Source organism: Trachemys scripta, chromosome 5 (assembly GCF_013100865.1).
Source record: "Trachemys scripta elegans isolate TJP31775 chromosome 5, CAS_Tse_1.0, whole genome shotgun sequence".
Taxonomy (NCBI): Eukaryota; Metazoa; Chordata; order Testudines; family Emydidae; genus Trachemys; species Trachemys scripta.
Genome location: NC_048302.1, coordinates 70,478,132 through 70,500,030, shown reverse-complemented (window position 1 = coordinate 70,500,030; position 21,899 = coordinate 70,478,132). Strand labels below are relative to the sequence as shown.

The 21,899-nt window shown below is 38.1% G+C and overlaps 1 protein-coding gene and 1 pseudogene across 1 annotated transcript in view; both read right to left on the bottom strand.

Moving 5' to 3' along the window:
* GALNTL6 (polypeptide N-acetylgalactosaminyltransferase like 6) overlaps positions 1-21,899 on the bottom strand; it is a 948,842-nt gene that overhangs the window by 386,841 nt on the left and 540,102 nt on the right.
* Positions 20,790-20,994, bottom strand: LOC117878638 (annotated as a pseudogene).

The window sequence follows — 21,899 nt, the reverse complement described above, 5'->3', positions numbered from 1 at the left end:
TCTCCAATTTTGCAGCCAAAATAAAGGGGTTAGGCTTTCTTAACCATAGTGGTTATACTGCGCTTTTGTGATGCAAAAGTCACTTCACCACAAACATAGCAGAAGTTATCTGCACTGTTGACAAAAGTACGAGGCACCTCTGCTCACTTTGGCTAAACAGAAATGTGTCCCTTTGCAAAAATCAAACACTGACAAATAAGAGCACGACACTGTATGATTTCTAGAGCTGATATAGGGCAATTTGTTCAGCAGAGTGATGTAAGCTTCGTTATGATGGCATCATCCATGACTTCTAGGAATAACATGATGCAATTCATATCATGTATGATGCAATACCAGCTTCAGATTGCATCATTCATTGTTTTACCTAAAAAAACAAGTACTGTCCAAACCCAGTCATAGATTTATTCATAGATCCAGTCAAAGATGTATTTTAGTCATTTCTGGTTTAAATTGAGATCCCTTCCCTTTATAACTCACTTATCCTCTGCCATTCCCAAGTCAAGGGTCGTATAGACTGACCCAATAGCATATCTTGAAAACTAGAGCCAATCAACAATTTTAACCATAATTTTCGTTCTCAGTGACCCAGAATTAGTAAAGTTTGACTACATTTATTTCAGAAGCATTTTGGCTGTAGAGCAGTGTAATCTTTATGGTCAGCCAAGCTTAATGGGAGATGTAGCCAAAAGGACGCTACCAGGAAAGCATTGTTCTTCCTTAAAATCAAGGTGAAGTAACAACTGCTGCTTTCAGCAAATTGAGTTAAATTAAATCTAACAATTAACTTTTTGATTGTGTTCCAGCTGCAATATCAAACTGACCATTGTAATGTATTTCTTGTAAATTAAGTCAGGAGAACTAAGTTCACCTTGCTAGTAAAATATTTCACTGAAACTTATGTTTATTTTATAATTGCCAGCCTAATCTTTTAATTTTATACAATACACACTGAACTGGTTCATTTTCTAAATATTCAACGCAGACAAAGTTACCTATATTGGAGAAAAGATATAATCCTTTACAGTAATTCCTGAGCCCATTCTATATTTCAGTAATTTAAAATACAGCCCTATTATTCCAACAATGCACATAAATATATACATACATGTCTAAGAAACACAGTATCAGCTAAAGTTATTTTGGATGCTGATTTTCATTTATTTAGCTATCTAATACACCTCTCTCATGGTTTATTCTCCATTGTCTAAAAGCCAAATGTTCAGTATTGCCTGAAATGTAAAATGGTGGAAAAGCTTTTACCTTTTCAATTTTGATAAATTGACTTTTTACTGATTTTGAATCCAATGGTTCTTCAGCAATTGAAGCCATCAGATCCTAAATGATGTATGTTTAAGTAATTCACCATGAAGCTTTGGCCTGAAGTAGTTCTCTAAAATTCTTCAACAGGCTCCTGCCAAGTTTTGATAAGACACTAAATAGGTATTGCTAGGTAAAAGCCTTGCTCATTAAACCCTAATGCTGTGGATTTTGAAGTGGAATTTCATTTTTTTAAATGACCAATACGGCTTTTGGAATAATTAGACTTTGTTGTACATTTTCCCTTCCAAGGAAATAATACACAATGTTTTCAAAGTGTGTGTAAAGCTAAACACTGCATTGTCAAAAGAGCATCTCTGTGCCATGGCTGCAGGTAGAACTCCTGAACATTTTTCTAATGGGCATCTGACTCAAGAGTGAAGGTTTTTCAAAGTAGCTGAAAGTCTTACTTCCTAATAGGCTGCTCTCTCTTCACAGCTGCCCTAATATCTTCATTAGACTCAGTGTATCGATTAAGTCGGAAAAGTTTAAAATTATAACCTGCCATCCGGATGGCAATTTAAAGATTTGTGTGCATAGAATCCAATGGGGATGACAGCATAAAATGCCTCTTTTATTACAATGTCACAGTATTGCCAATGCCAAATATTTGAAATCATGAGCTAGGCCTAAAAATTCATGTATTAAACTTGATGAGATTTTTATAAATATCAGAAATTTGGAAGTCTTTTCCTTGGCATCCTGGTTTCTGAACTTTTTGGGTATATTCATGTTATGTTTACACATTATTCTCTGCAACCATCAAGGCTAGAAGCTTACTTTTTTAAAATGAAAGCTGAGTTTCTCATGAATAACTTGACTCCAGGAGCTGCGGCATTAAGAAAAAATACCCAACATCTACATACTCAGTATTTTTTAAACACTGAGGTCATGAATATAATTCTTTTCTGAGGGAGTGGGGGGATGGTATGGGGTATGATATGGGGTATGATAAGGTGAACTTAGTAATGGCTTGAATCAAACCGTTGCAATGAAATAGTGTTGTGAATTAAGAGTCTATTGCTGTCTCCTAATATATGTAGAAGTCACTCATGTGCATGGAAATTAAATGTGTGCCTAGAGAAAACAGAACCCACTAAGACTTTAAAAAGGCATTGCTAGATCCCTCTTTTTTTTTTTTTTTTTTTTTTTTTTTGCTAAAAAGCACAGGGGAAAAAACAACAGTTTAGCAACTGAATATTGGAGGAAGAGAGGAGAGAACACAACGTTATTTAAATTTGCTTTCTTTTCCATCAAGAAATACCTAGAAGTAGTATTTTTCTATTTTGGAATTATCAGGATCATCAAACTTATCAATGTTTTGAACTACCACTTGCATGAAATTTTCTCTATTGACGGATACATTTGCTCATGAAGAATATGAAGAAATCCATATCCTGCAATTTGAGATAAGTATGAAATCTCACAACCTCACTGTTCACTTTTGTTTCCAGATCATTAATAAATACATTAAACAACATGGGACTTACTTATTACTGAACCTTGAGGCACCTCAATGTTAACCTTTTGCCACGATGAAAATCGACATAAAATCCCATCTATTTTCTTCCTCCTAGCCAGTTTTTGATCTAAGAGAGTAAGTTCCCCCGCACCCTATGAAAACTTAACTTCTTTAGTAGCTTCTTGTGCTAGACTTTGTAAAGGCCTTTCAGAACTCTACATAAATTATGCAAACTGGTTTTCTTTTATCTTCGTTCAGTAACTGATCTTGCATACCCTTATGCTTTAAGTATATGATTGCGAGTAGCCTTATTGATTTCAGTAGATAAGTTAAGCATGTGGGTATTTGCAGGATTGTATCAGCATAGGGATCTAGTTTTTTGATTGGCTCTCAATAATCATAATAATTAGTGTTCTAATCACTTCTTTTAACTTCAAGTTTTTATTCAGATTGAAATCAGAGCCTAATGTTTTTAGCATCAAAACAAAACAACAAAAACAAAACTTTCAACTATACATTATGTTCATGCAAAAACTTCAGAATTCCAGAAAGGTTAAATACCACTCTCTCTCTCTCTCAAAAATAAACGAATATATATGTTGTTACACAGAGCAACATATGAGTGAAACAAGCCATTTGTTCCTTACAGACTTTTTTTCACTATTAATAAAAACAATACAATTTTTGTATAAGCTATTCACATACACTAAGTGAACCTTAACTACCAACAGCGAACTTTGCACTTTTGCCTACTGATCCCCACTTTTGATACCAGATGCTGTAGTAATGCGTGTGGTTTCATTAATGAAGACAGTTACCTAATTCTATATTTGATGTTGAAAGTTAAGCTGCATTAGTAGTAAGTGTGAAAAACTTATCTAAAACAGGCAAGATATTTCAAGGGAAGTAATATATACCAAATGAGAAAAACCTAGTTAATCAACTTTTTGGAATAAGAGGCAATGTACCTTAAATTGAGCTGTACAAGAAATGATAGTTATGCTCGAAGACAGAGGTTTTCAATCTGTTGTCTGCAGACCACCAGTGGTCCACGAGCTCCATTCAGATGGTCTGTGGATAGTTCCCTGTAAGGTGCGTGCCTGGGCAGCCACACACAAGAGAATGAAGGGCCACCCACCTCGTGGAGCTGCAAAGGCGTGGCTCCAGTAATTAGGTGCCTGGACCTGGAGAAGATGCACATGTAAGGTGAGGTGGTGGGTTTGGGGGGGAATAGGAGGTAGGTGATAGGGGAAGTGGGGGCAGAAGAGGGGGTGGGAGGAATTTGGGATGTGGAGGGCTATGGTGGCCAGAGACAGAGGTGACGTTCCCCAGTTCCAGGGCTGGGGCTGCCGGGGAGAGACAGCCCTCCTTCCCAGCGTCAGCTCTGTGGCTGCTGTGGCAGGGGAGAGACCCCCCTCCTTCCCAGCCCCAGCTCAGGGGCTGCTGTGGTGTGGGAGAGAGGGCACATCCATCACATTAGAAAGGTAAGACTACCGATATTAAAAAAAAAAAAGAGTTGTGTGCTTTTATTTGTAGAAAAAAAAAGTTAATAATTATAAAATTTTTTATATAGTGCCTTTATCCAAAACACTTTACACTAGTTAGTTAACGGTACAAACAACATTTGGAAAGATCATTAAGTGGTCTGCTGAGACCTTCAGCAATTTTCAATTGGTCCGCAAAAAAAAAAAAAAGTTTGAGAACCACCTCTCTAAGAAACATAACTTGTGGGAAAATATCTGAAGGGCTATACAAACATTAACACTTTTAAATTTAACAGATGCTCATGAAGGTAGCTCAAGATGTTTCAGATAATTTTTAAAAGGACAATGTCAAGCTGACAGAGCCAATATTTAGCCTACTCTAAATATAACATCATTAAAAACTTTGCGTGGGCCCGAAAAATCTATCATCCCTTCTAAGAGCTGCAATGATTACAGATTTACTGTATTAGATAAGGCCATTTTTCCAACCTGTCCTGTTACTTGCTTTCCTCACTGTCCAAAGCAATCTGATTCTAGAGAGGAAGATTAAAAATACACAATGCGTCTATTCAACGTGCAATGCTTTACATGGGAGAACAAATCTCTCTGGATCTTTGCAGTAATCAGCTTATACCCTGAAGTGGGATTTTTAATTTACCCTTTCCATTACCTTGGTTTGCATAGCTTTGAACATTATTAATGCCAAATACTATGGCTAATTTTATGACTATGACTTCTTGTGGTACTGATGCCAACTATGCTGCTGTTGGGCTTATCACTAATAAGTTTAATGACTAGATTTGTTTGCAATGTATTAATCAGAGCAAAGAAATACACAACACTTCACTCAACCCTGCCTGCTCCCTAAGAGAAAATTTATATTTGAATAACTTATTTCTCCAATTGTGTGGCAGTATAAGAATGAAAAATTACTGATACTGGGGTAATTTCAGGCTAACCAGCAGCTGGCTAGAATATTGCCAGCGAAGGTCCAGTTCTGGGCAGTGATGAGCACCTCACTACCTCCCAGTAACTTTGCTGGAACTGTGTGCACTAAGTGCTTTGTAGGGTTGGGTCTTTAGTAAGTATCTAATTTTGTCAACACTTAAACCTCTTTTTCACACTCTCGGGGTTTTTAGCCTGTGGGCCAACAGCTCTATACAGATGAATAATTTGTACATAAGGCCCTAATCAAGCAAAATGCATAAAGTTAAAGCGTGTGCATAGTCCCATTTAAGTCAAGGGGAAGTGACAACAGTCTGCAATGCCTACAAGTCATGCCTACAATCATACAAAATCCACAAGCTTACAAAATTAATTCTGACAAGCCTAAATTCTATTAAAATTGGGGATGGGAAAACCCACTGGTGCTTTGGGCTTTGCAAAACCTATGATTTCTGAAACTTTTTAAAAAAAATGTGTTTTGAATTTTACAAAATAATTCCTACCTTTAATTTAAACCCTTGGTTTTGGAGGAAAAATTTAATGAAAAACAAACAGAAAATCATGTTTTCCTTTAAAAAGAATGGAGTAACTTAAGGGCAGGAAATGTTTTGTAAAACTCTAAAGGCTCAGCAAAACCCAAAACTATATATTCTAAACATTTAACTGAATTAATTAGAAACTTGTTCTATGCAAATAATAGAGCTTCATGCTTGAAATGAACTCTTTCTTAGGTTTCTTTTGTGGACCTAACAGAGAATAAAATAAGCTTACAAAAATGTACAGGATTCTTATTTTGCCAGAAACAATGTAAACTCAAAACCTCAAAAAATTCAATTTATCATAATCGAGAATCCACCTATGAAAACTGCCTAGCAATTAATTGTGATTACACAATCCTTTTATAGAGGAGAATATTTGTATGTACAAATACTGAAAAAAGAACAATTGTATTTTAAAAATGATGCTATACACAATTATTGCTTTCCAGAGCACTTCTCAATTCATGAGTGACATTTGAATAGAAATATCAGAAAGCAGATAAGTCTCCCTCAAGTTAGTTAGATGCTATGGTTTGCTGAATGGAGAAGGCAATGGAAGACATTTGTACAACTTGCTAGCTATCCATTTGAATTAAGCAACTAAGAATGGACTGCTGCACATGAAAATTATTTCATTCATGTCTGAGGACAGTAGCACGTAAGACACAAGAAAGCACTGATCTCCCCTAGCTTTTCAGGGTTTAAATGTCAAGCATAGTAATTTGTTCTCCATTACCATTTGCAAAGAGTTTTTGAATAAATTTCTTTATTAAATACTTCATCAGTTAATGTTTATCTGCTTATTTGCTTAAATATATTTATGTTGAGAAATTCCATATCAAAGATATCTATTCTAAAGTATTCTTCACAGCACATCCCAACATTCTGACCGTCCTTTCTATATTTTGTTGGCTTGCAAAACACAGAAAATATGGGGATGCTGGGCTGCAATTATTATAGCTATGTCTACACTACAGGGCCTACGCAAGCATAGCCTTCAATGTAGATGCAGTTCAGGTGTGCCACAGGAGTTCTGCTGGTGCATGAACACCACTTCCCTGAATGACATTAGCTACATTGACAGAAGCACACTTCTGTCAGCATAGTTGTGTCCACACTGGAGGGTTTTGTTGGCAGGATGTGTACATTTTTTTTTATTTCACAGCCCTGACTGAAAAAAGCTCTGTCAGTATAATTTTTTAAGTATAGACCAAGCCTATGAAATACTGGTGAGAAGTGAGCTGGAGAAACATAATATCTGCTTGCAGTGAATGACCAAATGATTTTGTTTTTAATTTTGAGAAACGGAATGGTAGATAGACATCCACCTTCTGATGCTAAAAACTAAAGCCTCTAGCAAGCATTAAAGCATACACTTTCACTGAATTGGGGCAAAAATATATTCCTAAATTACATGCACAAAATATTTAATTCCATATGAAAAGCAGGTAATTGCATGTTAATTTGAAATTTCCATTCATGCAAGTGCATCTTTCATGCATAACAGTATGTGTTTTCATGCTAAACTGAGGGATGCAATTATGAAAAAACAGTCCCCAAATTTGTTCGTCTTCAGAGTTCATGTACATAGTGGCACTGTCAAGTTGTGCAGCAAATTTAAGAACTCCAGCCAGAGTAGTAAATGTTATACTAAATAAATTGTTCGGTATCTTCTGAGATATTTGTCTGCTGCTGTGTATGTATCTGGGGAAACAATTAAAAAAGAAAACTGACAAATGTTGTCAAAAGAATACTCATGGAACAGATACTATGATAAGTGCAAAGCCCTTATCAACACATCTGTTATTTGAAGATTCCACTCACCAACAACTTCAAAGATGATCATTGGATTTTTTTGGTTATAAAAAGCAGCTTTTGTTTCTTCTATTTGAATCAAACATACTTTAAAGTATTTCAGAGAAAATTTTAAAGCAGAAACCCATTGCCAAAATATTGTAAACAGCAACCACCACCAGGTATCACCACTGTCTTCTAAGGTCTTGGAGTGGGAGCCAACAGTCAGCCTTGGGAAGACAAGCTGTGTTGTTAGTTTTCATTACACAAGGTTCTCTGTAGAGGCAGTGCTCGCTGGACAGTTTGATCTGTGTTTTGGTTTCTGATTAGAGTCAATTCCTTGCTTTGTGGGAATCAGAACTGGAAGGGACCTCGAGAGGTCATCTAGTCCAGTCCCCTGCACTCATGGCAGGATTAAGTATTATCTGACTATGCCTGACAGGTGTTTATCTAACCTGCTCTTAAAAATCTCCAATGATGGAAATTCCACAACTTCCCTAGGCAATTTATTCCAGTGCTTAAACACCCTGACAGGAAGTTTTTCCTAATGTTCAGCCTAAACTGCCCTTGCTGCATTTTAAGCCCATTGCTTCTTGTCCTATCCTCAGATAAAGAGAAATATGTTTCTCCCTACTCCTTGTAGCAACCTTTTATGGACTTGAAAACGTATTATATACCCTCTCAATCTTCTCTTCTCCAGACTAAACAAATCCAATGTTTTTCAATGTTCCCTCATAGGTCATGTTTTCTAGACCTTTAATCATTTTTGTTGCTCTTCTTTGGACTTCCCCCAAGTTGTCCACATCTTTCCTGAAATGTGGGGGCCCAGACCAGGACACAATACTCCAGCTGAGGCCTTATCAGCGTGGAGTAGATTGGAAGAATTACTTCTCATGTCTTGCTTACAACACTCCTGCTAATATATCCCAAAATGCTGTTTGCTTTTTTAGCAACAGTTACACTGTTGACATATATTTAGCTGTAATCCACTATGACCCCCATTTCCTTTTCTGCAGTACTCCTTCCTAGGCAATCATTTCCCATTTTCTTTGTGTGCGCAACTGATTGTTCCTTCCTAAGTGGTGTACTGTGTATTAGTCCTTATTGTATTTTATCCTATGGGGCACTGGTGTTAGGCTGAGACTCCTGAATGAACGGATGCCCTACGAGCTCTTTGACCATCTTCATTTCAGGGCTGGTTTTGTGTGTGAATAAAACAAGTTACATGTAGAATATACCTAGACTCTGCATCACTGATTTTTAACTCAGCTGGGAAGCCAACCTTCCAGATACCCACCACCCTTTGACAGAGGCAATGCTGATGTTGAAATAGAACACTGGTGTCAGAAGGAGCAACAGAAGCAAAACATAGTATAAAGTATTTCAGACAATTTAGAAGCAGAATTCCATTGGCAAAACATTATAAACATTCAGCTGCCCAGTTTTTAAAACATGAAATGATGTAAAACTTTCTAATCAAGTAAATTAAAACACTATGGAAATTTGTAGGCACACTTTTAAGCATAAGTGCATTCCTAATCATTAATGTAATTTTTAGTACCTTTTCAAATCATTACAGCATTGGTCATAGGTGTGGTAAAAGGGTTTACATATTTTTTTCTTTTAAAACAAAAATCACCAGTTGTACAGTACTTAAGCATACAATCCTCCCCACCCTCAAATGGATTGGTAGGTTACTGTTGGGTAAAACTGCGCTGTTGTGCCATGAAGGAACATATGTAGAATATAACAGCTTACAACTGAAGGTTTGAGGATGCTATTAGTTTTTGCAAGATGTACTGTACTTTATGTTCTTAGGAAGGAAACTGACTTTTTTTTAAAATGACGTATATAAAGAGTCTTGTTGCTGATGACTTACCGTCAAGCTTGTCTATGATGATCCATCTGATGGGAATGTTCATAAAATGTAGCTTCCCTTCATAAGGGAAATCTCTCTCATGATATTCAAAATCTCTTTCAAACTAAAATCAAAATTACATACTGATTTGTTTAAGAGAAATGGGCATTACTTAAGTAATAATTCATAATGCAAAGTATAGCAGCATTGTTAGTGTCATTATATATTAAAAACTTGCTGATGCTTCATGGAAAAATTTGGAAAAAATCATCATATTTAGGAAAACAAGTTATACTTAGAATATACCCAGACTCTGCATGATGTGTCATATTTTGTGAATTTCTTCATTGACCTTTATTACTTTTGGTAAGGAATTATGTATCCTAATTGGGGCCTCTGAATATGGGATTTTTGCATGAAAACAAAATCTGATTTTTATAAACAGTTGAACTCTTATGAACTGTTTCTGCTCCTGTTTTTTATTCCGCACATGAAGTAAAATTATTTTCATGTTGTCATTTCCATAGCAACTACTTGTAAAGTCAAAGAAGATTATTTTTTCAGGTGGGGAATAAAGAGAAGAAGATAAACTCTTACCAGTACAGATCTCCTGCATCTGATTTTACCCTTGGCAGCTTTAATCTACCTAGCACAGGTAAGAATAGTAGTCACAGTGGCACTCAAACTAACTGCCAGGGACCCTGGATCCACACTCAGGTTGCTAGCCCATGCTGAAGCCCCTGCTACCATATCTTCATTACTATTGTTGCACAATGTTTTAGATTGCTAGCTATTTCAAAGAAAGCATGGTTATGCCAAGGGACGGCTCTATGTTTTTTGCTGCCCCAAACACAGCAGTCAGGCAGCCTTCGGCGGCGTGCCTGCGGGCGGTCAGCAGTCACGTGGATTCGGCCGCGTTTCTGTGGGTGATCTGCCAGTCCCGTGCCTTCAGCATACCTTCCGCCGAATTGCCACCGAAACCGTGGGACCGGTGGACCTCCCGCAAGCACGCCGCCAAAGACCGCCTGACTGCCACCCTCCCAGTGACCGGGAGGCCGCCCCCTGTGGCTTGCCGCCCCAGGCACGCGCTTGCTGCGCTGGTGCCTGGAGCCACCCCTGGTTATGCCCAATAGTGCTAAAAATCATACCCTCACTTTGTAGTAAAGACATACCCTTGAGCTGGCGGTATAATTTCCGGCTTGGTTAGATGTTTATGCGCTAGCTCGATAGTTAAAAACAGAACTGCAGTCTTGGATGGGCTAACTGCCCCAAATTTAATGGTTTTTATCTTTATCTAATTTGTGCGTTATTCTTTCATTCCAACATCAATGGATCACCTGCACCTAAAATGTAATTACTAAACATTTAGCTTCCTGGCATTACCAGCACATTGTCATATACTGACGAGCTAATCCCTTCTCTAAACAGTCAAAATGTATAATGCAAGCATATCTTAGACAAACGTTAAACAAAGTAAAGGCAGACCAATTGGTGCAGAAAGTCGTCAGATGATCAGGCAGGTTGGCTAGCACCAATCAGCTTTGTCGCTGCATTTTTTGTTGAACATGACCTTGCCTTTTACTTTTTCCTTGAAACTGAGATCGCATCCCTATCTTAGCATATAGTCTTGTCAGAATACAAAGTGCAGATGATCTGTATCTCAATCAAATTTGCATGTCATGAATACATGTATAGAAATGTTCCAAATCTGAGGACTGATGTCATTTTTATGTTTTTAATAACCATAATTCAATTTTATTGGATTATTCATTTGGAAGGAAACTAATTAACTTTAAATGTAGTGTGTCTTTGAAAAAAATGTGTTTTATAGGTTGGGAAGGATATGAGGATATGATCCAGAGCTCTAAGTCACTATGGGGTAGTGAAGAATTTAATGCAAGTGAAGAGACATGGCAGCAATGGTAAATTAAATTCTGTATTTATTCTGATCACACACATTGGAGAGATCCTAAGGGGGCTACCTAACAGTCTCTTGTATGACTTTAACCCTGTTTTGGAAGGACAGGCATAGTATGTCCAGGTTAAATCTTTACTCCTTCTTGGAGGACTTAGAGTGAAGAATGAGGACTTCATCAAATAGCATATGTTGTAAACTGTGGACTAATATTTAGAGACTAAGTATGCTGGTACTAGAAAGTACCTGTTGCATGCATGCATATATGATTACAATGACTATCATCATTTCAGTTACTCTAGTATTAGAGGCCTCACATGGGGATCAGGGCCCTGTTCTGCTACGAACTACGTGGGGCAACAGCCCATTTCGAAAGATGATGGTGCAAGCACCAAAGAAATTCAGTTACTATGTATCATGCTGCAGCATCACGAGTGGTTAAAAAATCCAATTCTTTAGCAAGAGTCCTTGCCACAGATAATGCTGGCGTAAAGTGCAGGACAGATGAAGTTGGTGCATTACTAGTGCTTAAGGCTTGCTGCATTTTTCTCTTTGCGTTCCTTTCTCTCAGCCACCGGCTCCCTGGACAGCCCTCCACTGTGGCCACATCTTCCCAGCTTGAAGTGTCAATGTTGGACATATTTAGCTAGGAACTATAGATGTATATAATTAAAATGACTGGCAAACTGTAGATAAACATATAACTGGAGCAAGGGGGGCAGGAGGATGAGGAAACCAGTAAAACAATCCCATTTAGATAAATAATAGTGTCAAAACAATAAACTGAATAAGGTCCTAATTCAGCAAAGCACTTAAGCATATGCTTATATTCCATGCCTACAGTACTTTGCTGGATCAGGGCCTAAATTGCTATTGGTAAAAATTACTTTTAATCTCTCTCTATATATTCTATTTGATGTTCAGGGAAATACGATATTTAATTTCAATTTATGGGAGAGATGAGATTATTTGTCAAACGAATCTGAAAAAGATGCACTGCTTTAAAAAAAAAAGACTACAGTATCTCATCATTATAGACTTGGAAACACATTTTCGCAAGTGCACATCTCCTACTGTGGTTATTCATCAAGTGACATTTAGTTGCGATCATGTTGCTTCCAAAGTCCTTGTCTTACACATTCAGGGACTTGGATTTATTGTTTCTATGTCCAGGCTAACAGGCAATATTGTGGGTGAAATAACAATGACTAAACATTATTCTACATGTAAGGAGATGTGATGTTGATACAACTAGATACGGTTGACAACAAGTCAATGATGGGAGGGTGTGCAACTGCTGAAGAAAATTCTAATTTTAACATTAAAGTTTCAAATGTTCCACTAAAATCATTGTAGAATCACTATCTGAGGAAAAAAAAGTGGAGCTGGAATAATTCATAACCACAAGGGTGTGCAGGCTTGTGTTTTAGTGGCTATGTTCTTGATTAGAAATGTCCAGATTCTCTCAAAGGATTCAAAAGGAGATGCTTGAGAGTTCATGAAGGGCCAGCTACAGCATTTTGGAGAGGAAATAATTTTTGTCCCATGTGCTTCTTAAACCCAGGATCATAACATATCCATGAGGCATGGATAAAAAGAACAGTGAGAGAGGCTGAAAGGGAAAGAATTTTGCTAACTTTTTGACTGAGTGTAACTGGAATGTCAACACAAAGTGTTTAGCAAACTTACAAAAATAGTTGGATTGTTTATTTATGAAACATGAACAACAAATAAAAAATATGTTTAATTTTAGTCCACGCCAGAAGGAACTGATGTTGCTTCTACCTTGTCTCAATTTATCCTTAACCTTAATCTTGGCAATCAAATTATATGCACATTGAACTAGTAATAATATATGAATTATTTTATAGAAAGGCTCCACACTCCCTGCCAACCAACTCTCCTGCTACATATGCACTTACTATGTATTTTGAAATGTCTGTTTGTGTTGTAGCCTACTTTCTTTTCTTTTAAAAGCTTAGATGAATGAAGATCATTCTGCTAGCAAAGTATAATTTATCAATATTTTTCTGGACTAGAAGTCACAGATGATTATCACTAACTTTCCATTTCAGGGGACCTGGACTGAAATATAGATAAGGCCACAAATGGAAATAAAGCTGGAGGACAGCTGTTGCTTATCCCTAGTGGCTTTGTAGCCCATATAACCATTTCGCACAATCATGCCCAGGAGATACCTAGGGATGGAATAGTGAAGGGTTTATGCCCAAGGGGCACTGTCAGAGCAGAGAAGAGAAATGTAAGCTACATTATGTTATAGATGTAAGCCTTTAAATATGGAGTGATGTGTGTTTTCACTGTACTCAAGCCCCCACCCAACCAATCATAATGTAAAAGGGGAAACTCAAAGGTATCAGCAAGTGGCTCAGAAGAAAAAAAAATTAGCATCAGGAGGCAATAGGGATTCAGAAAGAGAGGGCAAGTGGCAATTATGTGAGAAACAGCATTTGCTTGTCGCATCTTTGGCTCTAGAGTCAGTCTGGCTCCCTTTTCATTAGCATTAAGATTTAATAGGTGTGATGTTATATGATTGAATATGACCATTTATATCATTGATATTGCCACTGTTATACAATTGCAACAGCTCTTGTACAAAATATGTCACATAAGGTATCAATGGAAAAGTTATGAATTGCTAAGTATGATTATCCTGTTTATATGCACGTATCATTTTTTGTATCAGAAGTTATAAATATTGGCCATATACAGGCATCATATATATGTGCAGTATTCCTGGGTGACACCTACTAAGTAAAATGTACATTGAGGCCAGACAGCTGTACTGATGACCCATCAAAGACACTTAGCTCTCACAATGAGCAACAGAAGAAACCCATTTCACCCAGATAGCACTTCCTGTGGGAGTCTCAGCAAAAGTATGGGCAATGGCTACCCCCTGTGAGTGATCAAGCCATGTAAGGATATGTGATATGCTCATGTGACCCTGGACTCCATCTTGAGCCAGTAAACTTTCTACAAACTGGGATATGAGCTTTGTTTTGAGACAGTACATTTCCAGGCGCATGGCAGAGGACATAAAGGACCCCTGAGATATCTCCATTTTGCCTTTTTTCAGCCCTGATTCTCTGGACTGTGGATTTACAACTAAAAGGAGCATTTTGAACTATGGACTGAGGAACTTCCAATCTCTTGGAAGTTACCAGACATACTTTATAAGACAGCAATCTATTCCATCACTGCTAAAAACCTGATATAAGGACTTTGCAATTATTTCTATGCATTTGATCTGTTAACCATTATTAACTCTCTTCTTTTCTTTGATTATTAAACCTTTAGTTTCTAGTTACTAAAGGATTGACTTCTGCATGATTATTGGGTAAAATCTGGGCTATATATTGACCTGGCTAAGTGGCTGATGTCTTGGGATTAGAAGACCCTATAGTTGATTACATTGGTTTTCAGTAACCACACATGATATAGTCCGGTATCTGGGTGGTGAGACAAGGGCTAGAATTCCTAGGGAGACTGCATTTTTGACTTCCTGTTTACCAATGTGGTAAGACAGAAGTTTACTGTTGTTACTTACTTGTTAGATGTATAATATAATGAGAAAACAACCCGTTTGGGGTGAGTCTGCCCTATTTCTCAGCAGTTTGTCCTGAATTTGGCTTTCTGAGCTGTGACCCACTGAAGCATGGTGACAATGGGTGAGGGAAAAATATCTTGATTATCCACAGCAATTAAAGGTAGAATCTCCAAAATCAGTTTAACTGTCCAATTTAACATGTGTTGCCACAGCAGCTCACATGAAAAACAAGAATTATATCCTTTATTCTTTGTTGTTTGTACCTGACATTAGTGAATCAATACTGTCCTTGCATTATTTTTGAGAATGCATTATGCTATATAGGCCAAGAATAGACAACCTACTCAAAGAAAATTCAACAGAGAATCAATAGAGAGTATATGAAATTAATTACTGATGAATGATTGGTTATAGTTAGAGCTGGGTGAAATTTTTTCAGTCAAAACTTATTTTTATTTATTTAAACCCCTCCCCGCCCCAAATGTAGATTCAGTGAGTTTGTTTCAACAGGATTTAAATGAAACATTTCAATTTCTCATTTCAAAATGCCCGTTTCAAAATTTCCTTTCATCTTATTAAAAACAATAAAAATATGGTCAAAATAAAAACAAAACATTTCAGTTTTGTTGAAACAAAATGTGTTTTTCAAACCAAAAGACAATTTTCTCAACATTTTGATTCACTGAAAATTTCAAAAGAATTCATTTTGACCCCAAATATTTTTTTTGAATTGCCAGTAAACTGAAAAGTACATTATTTTTGCAGCTCTCATATATACCATCAGCACCTTATATATACACACACTATTCCCATATTGCATCTGTCAAAAAATTAAAGATTAACAAATATGGAATTAGGGTGAATAAAAAAAATAATAAAAAGAAGTGTAGCAATAACTCCTGTGGAATAGCACATTTAAAATTATGAATGAGAGGGCCCCACACATGGGGAGTAATTGGGCTGAATCAAAAATACTACATTTAATTAAAGTTCATTATTAACTATGAATTATATTATGGTTGTACCTAGAGGTCCAGAGTAAGAGAGAGTAGAGTCCCTGACCCAAATAGTTTACATCCCAAACAGATAAAATGGACTAAGGATGAGACAAATACAAATATTATTATCCCCATACTTTACAAATGAGAAAAAGATTCAGAAAGATTAAGCCACTTGCCACACGTCGTACAGGAATTGTATGGAAGAGTCTGGAACTGAACCAAGGTTTCTTGAATCCTAGTCCAGTGCCATAACCACATATCCTCTCTATATTGTTCACCATTCCTCATAAATTAATCTGCTAAAAAAAAAAAAAAAAGTCCCCAACAGACCTAGTTTTAACCCTTTGTCCTTTCCCATGTCAGACTTGGATACTCCATTTAATGTATGCTATCCACGGTACTTCCTTGAGCCAAAATTCCAATAAATCTATGTTATGCACAACATAAAAAATCATAGCCCAGGGCAAATAAGATAACCATTTTGTATGTGTCACTAAAGGTAACACCTGATCTCCAGTTGCATACCAATGTGGAAATTCAATTATAGACTCCTTCTGATATTTATATTTAGCTCAAACTGTGCACTTGCAGTTTATGACATCAGCATTACTACCTGAATTATAGTCTTGTATTCAAATCAGAGATCACATATCACACTTGATAATAAGGGCAGATCTTACAATGTTTGTACAAATCTCTTCACACTACAAAGAGAGGGCTTATATTCAGTTCAGCACTGTTATCAGGGCATAAATATTCAGGAATGTTGAATCAGTTCATATATCTTCATACTTTAAATATGCAGATATACATTTCATTAGTCAGTAAACTGAACCACGTCAGAACAAAATACATTTCACTTCCATTTTTCCTCTTGAAACATCTTTTTTTAATTAAATTTTTGCATTTAAGTTAGAATTATTTGCACAAGCTGAATTTGAATTTACTTCTTCTAGCCACCTTCGCTTTTTTCTGAATATTCTCATTCAGTTTAGAACACAGAAGTTATATAAGTGACTCCTTTCTTTGCTTTATAATAAAGTGTCAAACACACAAATGTTCTGGGGAGTACTACAGCCATAACAAGATTATTTGAATTTCTATGGACTTTGTTGTGTGCATGCGAACAGAAAGAATCAAAGTGTCACATCATTCCTACAAAATGACCTCTTTATTTGCTCCTTTTCATTTTATTTTCTTCTCTGTTGTAAAGTTCTCAACAGGCATGAATAACCATGCTAATCTTACACACAGATCAACTGGAGTGCTTCAGTGTAATTTCACTTAAGATTTATTCTGGGGCCAAAACAAGGATGGATTTTAATTAAGATCACTGATATGAGATGGTTATGAAATAATTTCCTCTGGAGAGTTCTCCAGACAAGAGATGTCTCACTGAGATTTGAAGGCTGTTTATCAAGCACATTTGTCTGTAAATCTATTGCATGCCAATAACTATAATTTCCACTGGTCATCCAGTCACAACAGGCTTCTTGTCAATTCAGATGAAACTTTGTAAGAAAAAAAATATCTCTTTTGAGATACCTAATATTTCCAGAGGCACCTTAGGAGATAAAAGACAGCTTGCATTTTTAAACTTTCTATTTTCATCAATATACTAGAGCAATATAACCGAGAATTAATGTATACAAGAATGACAAGACTTTTTTTTATAAATATTAAATGAAACTTACAAATTTCATTACTTCAGAAATCTATGATAACTGAATCCAATTCAGAAAATTTCAGACCAACTAGAACTTTGTGGATCAGAAATTTCTCACAGGGAGTGATGTTTCTGAGCTTTGCACTCCATTATTAATGGTCTATTTTAGACTAAGAAAAAATAACAGGTAGGGAAAAACTGGTGGACATAAATGTTTTGTTGCAGTTTAGTCAACTCTTTGTACTATACTAGCTATGCGCGTTTGTGTACCACTCCACTCCACTAAACAGAATGTCAGACTCTTTAAGTGTCACCATGTAGTGACTGGCCTACAGAGAATGTATGAACCTAATACTACTAACAACCAATATTCCTTGACCTCAAAAGGTGTCTTTTTGGGGGGCTGGAGTTGCTGGGTTTTATCTCCACTTCTGCATATTAGTAGTTTCAGTAGTGTTCATGGTAATTTGTGGGTATAGCTTTTGTACAACCTCCCTCCAGCCAATCAGATAGTACTCAAACAGTAGAGGCATTAGCAAGTGATAAGGAAAAGAGATCAGGTGGGGATAATGCCAGAGAAAATATACCAGAATCACAAAAGCACAAGAAAAGTTGTGTTACTAGGTGCCAGATCATAACCCATGTTCCATTGCATTGTTCTGTAACTACAGAGGTCTACACAGAGCTGAATTGGGTGGGACAGTCCCGAAATGCAGAATGACTCTGGGACAGTATTTGTCCTGGAGTTCCTGTGGTGCTTCTCTGCGCCTGCCTGGGGCTCAGGGGTGGGGCCAGCCTCTTCCGGGTGGGCAGGGTGAAGTGGGCCTTAGCCCCTCTTGCCACAAGGCCCTCCTCCAGCTCTTCCTGTTTCCTCTGAGCCCCCACCCTCTGGGCAGGACAGAAGCCAGAGTCAGGCAGTAGTAAGAGCCACTCAGGCAGCCCAGGCCACTGTGGGGAGCTCAACCCTAGCCCCTCCACCTGCCCTAGGCAGTGTGCCCCAGGGGACAGGGACACGGGTGCTCCTAGGCACCCTGGCCTGGTGTGGCCAAGGGGCAGAGCTTTGGGGAAGAGAAGGAGCAGAGACAGGGCCCTGCATGTGTCCCACTTTTGCCATCTAAATAGGTGGTCACCTTAACACAACCTGAGGGGGGGAAATTCTGTGTTCCATGACTGCCTACCTTTTCCCATCTCTCCATATATCTAAACAACTGTTTGCTGAGTTGTACAGGGACAGCAGGTTATCAGTGCCACATGTTGTGGATTTTCCATCCATTAAAATCTTTAAATGAAATTGGATGTATTTCTAAATGATATGCTGTAGCTCAGCCAGAAGTTATGGGCTAGATGCAGGGATTGCTTGGTGAAGGGCTATGGTTTGTGCAATCCAAGAGGTCAAATGAGGTCCCTTCTAGCCTTATAATCTTTGAATCTCCCCCACTAAAACCAGTAAAATATTATATGTTGTTTTCTTCAACTATAGAAGACCCTTTCCAACCCCTCTCTCCTCCAGGAATATAATTCAGTGCCTATGCAGAGAGAGTGGGAGCAGGCATGGTTGAGAGATGCTTAGAGAGCAGTGCACTTGCATGGGATCTCTGCTTGCTCAGGCTTCTTTGAGAGTCCAGACTATGAGTTCATACTTCTGGGAGCTTAGTTTATCCACAACAGGAGGAGGAAACGGTGAGTTGACTCTCACCCAATTCCAGTGATCATAGACCAGGGGTCGGCAACATTTCAGAAGTGTTGTGCCGAGTCTTCATTTATTCACTCTAATTTGAGGTTTCGCATGCCAGTCAGACATTTGAACGTTTTTAGAAGGTCTCTAAGTCTATAATATATAACTAAACTATTATTGTATGTAAAGTAAATAAGGTTTTTAAAATATTTAAGAAGCTTCATTTAAAATTAAATTAAACTGCAGAGCCCCCCGGACCAGTGGCCAGGACCTGGGCAGTGTGAGTGCCACTAAAAATCAGCTTGCATGCCGCCTTCGGCACATGTGCCATAGGTTGCCGACCCCGTCATAGACATTTTAAATCTGACGCTTAAACCTTTCAGTCATCTCCCCTCTCCTGATAAACCAGTCTAGTACTAAGATTATTGTATTTATTAAATAAAAAAAAGTGTAAAATATACTATTCTGTCATTTGGGGCTCTGAGCAATTTTTCTGCCTTTCTATTGTTGCACTACTTGTCTCCCTTCAATTCATGTGGCTTGCTTCCAGTGATATTCTCCCTATTTCTATTTTCTTTGGCTTCAGACCTTGCACTCAGTTAAATCTTGCACAGTACTTATACTAGAATCAGTGCCATAAATGTTCCAAATAAACGAAAAGCCATGGTCCCTGCCTTAAAAATCCCACAATCTAATATATGGTGGACATAATACAGTTGAGTAATTTTGTGCATGAAGGTTCTCTAGAAGAAATGCATGTTAAGGAAAGATCTACTGGTGGGAAGGAAGAGAGACCAGTTGGTGGATGTGAAAGAGGAGGCTGTTCTAAGTATAAGGTTTGGGGTGGTGGGGAGAGGGAGATTAAAGGGACATAGTGACAACATGCAGTAAGAGGCTAATATTTATTATTGTATTGCAGTAGCTCCTACAGTCCCCGGCTCCTTTGTGCTAGGTGATATACACATGTAACTAAAACATGATACATGCCCTGGAGAGTTTATAATTAAGAATAAGATGGGACACAACAGATGAATTAAAAAAAAGCAAAACAGAAACATAAGATACCAGGGAGAGGATTATAATCAGCATGATAGGCAGGAGTCACAACGCACCAAAAATTGCTGAGCATTTAGTAGTCAACCAAGAGAAGTGAGTTTTAAAGGAGGACAGAGTAGTGAATTTGTGGATTTTTATACCAAAATCCTTTATTAAGCCATTTTCATTAGCAAAAAAGACAAAATATTTGTCTGGCCCAGGTGTGTAGCATTGCTCAAAAATCTGTTTTATTTTCCTCTCTGTGACTGGGTGCTGGGCAAGGAATGCTTAATCAGCCCCCCGCCACACCCGTTCCAATGAAGAGGAGTAGATTGGAGCTGGCTGAATAGGCCTGTGCCTGCCTGGCAACTAGCAACAGCTACCAGCCTAATTAGCCAGGAGCTATAAAAGGGCAGGGTAAAAGGAGAGGCCAGAGGCTGAGAGGGACTAGTGGCTCTGGTTTTCTGCTTGTGAAGCCTGGCTCCAAAATCCTGTATATAGATAGTAAGGTGATGGTGGGAAATAGATCCAGTAACTCCTCACTTAACGTTGTAGTTATGTTCCTGAAAAATGTGACTTTAAGCAAAACAATGTTAAGCGAATCCAATTTCCCCATAAGAATTAATGTAAATGGGGGGGAGGGCGTTAGGTTCAAATAAAGGATATATCAGATATTAAACTGATAAGAACAGATACTACACTTGACCAGAGCTCAGAGAGCCGAGAAGTGATCCAGGGAAATTTTTTTTGCTAGACAAAAGGCATTATACATTTAAAACAAGCAATTTAATACAGGTATTAGGCTGGCAGCCCCCCATCAGCTCCCCTACACGCCACCACAGCGCCTCCCGCAAGGCTGCGCGCAGCATCCTTGCTCCTCCCCCCATCCTCCTGAATGCCGCAAGACAGCCGATTGCCACAGGCAGGAGGTGGGGGGAGCAGGGGGAAGGTGCTGATCCGCGGGGTCCACCGGTGGGCGGGAGGCGCTGGGATGAGGTGTAGGGGAGCTGATAGGAGGGCTGTCAGTCATGGACAAAGCAGGTGACCAAACGACATTATAGGAGAGCATGTTCTGTAATGGAGAAGGGACATAACAAAGAAACAACGTTAAGCAAGAGGTTGTTAATTGGGGACTTACTGTATAAATAAAATACACTGGTGATTGCATCAATCTGAGGCATCCCTGACTGGTCTGTAAGGGCAGTAGGGGCCCAGCTGCACCTCGCTAGACTCTTCAAGGTGATTCTTACAATACATCTTGCTTCGTGGCCAGGTACAGGTGTCTCCTTTACTTTTGCTATTCAAATATCCCTTCTCGGTACATAAATATAAAAAAGTATCATGATAGACACATTTGTTAGCACTGTCAAAACAGATGACTGTTCTGTAGCAGAGATGGTATTTGCAGCAATATGCAGGATTCCTCTCTAAAAACGTTGATTTGGCACCTATTGGAAATGGGCCACATGCCATCTTCACAGAGAAGTGCAAGTGTACACCACCAAATTATCATGTTACATACCAGTTGTGAGTCAAGAACAGGATTCTTAAGTGAGAATATGCACGTGCTGTCAAATTTCTATTTATACACTTCTGGTTAAAGCAATCTGCCACTGCTAATTCTGCTCGGAGCCAAA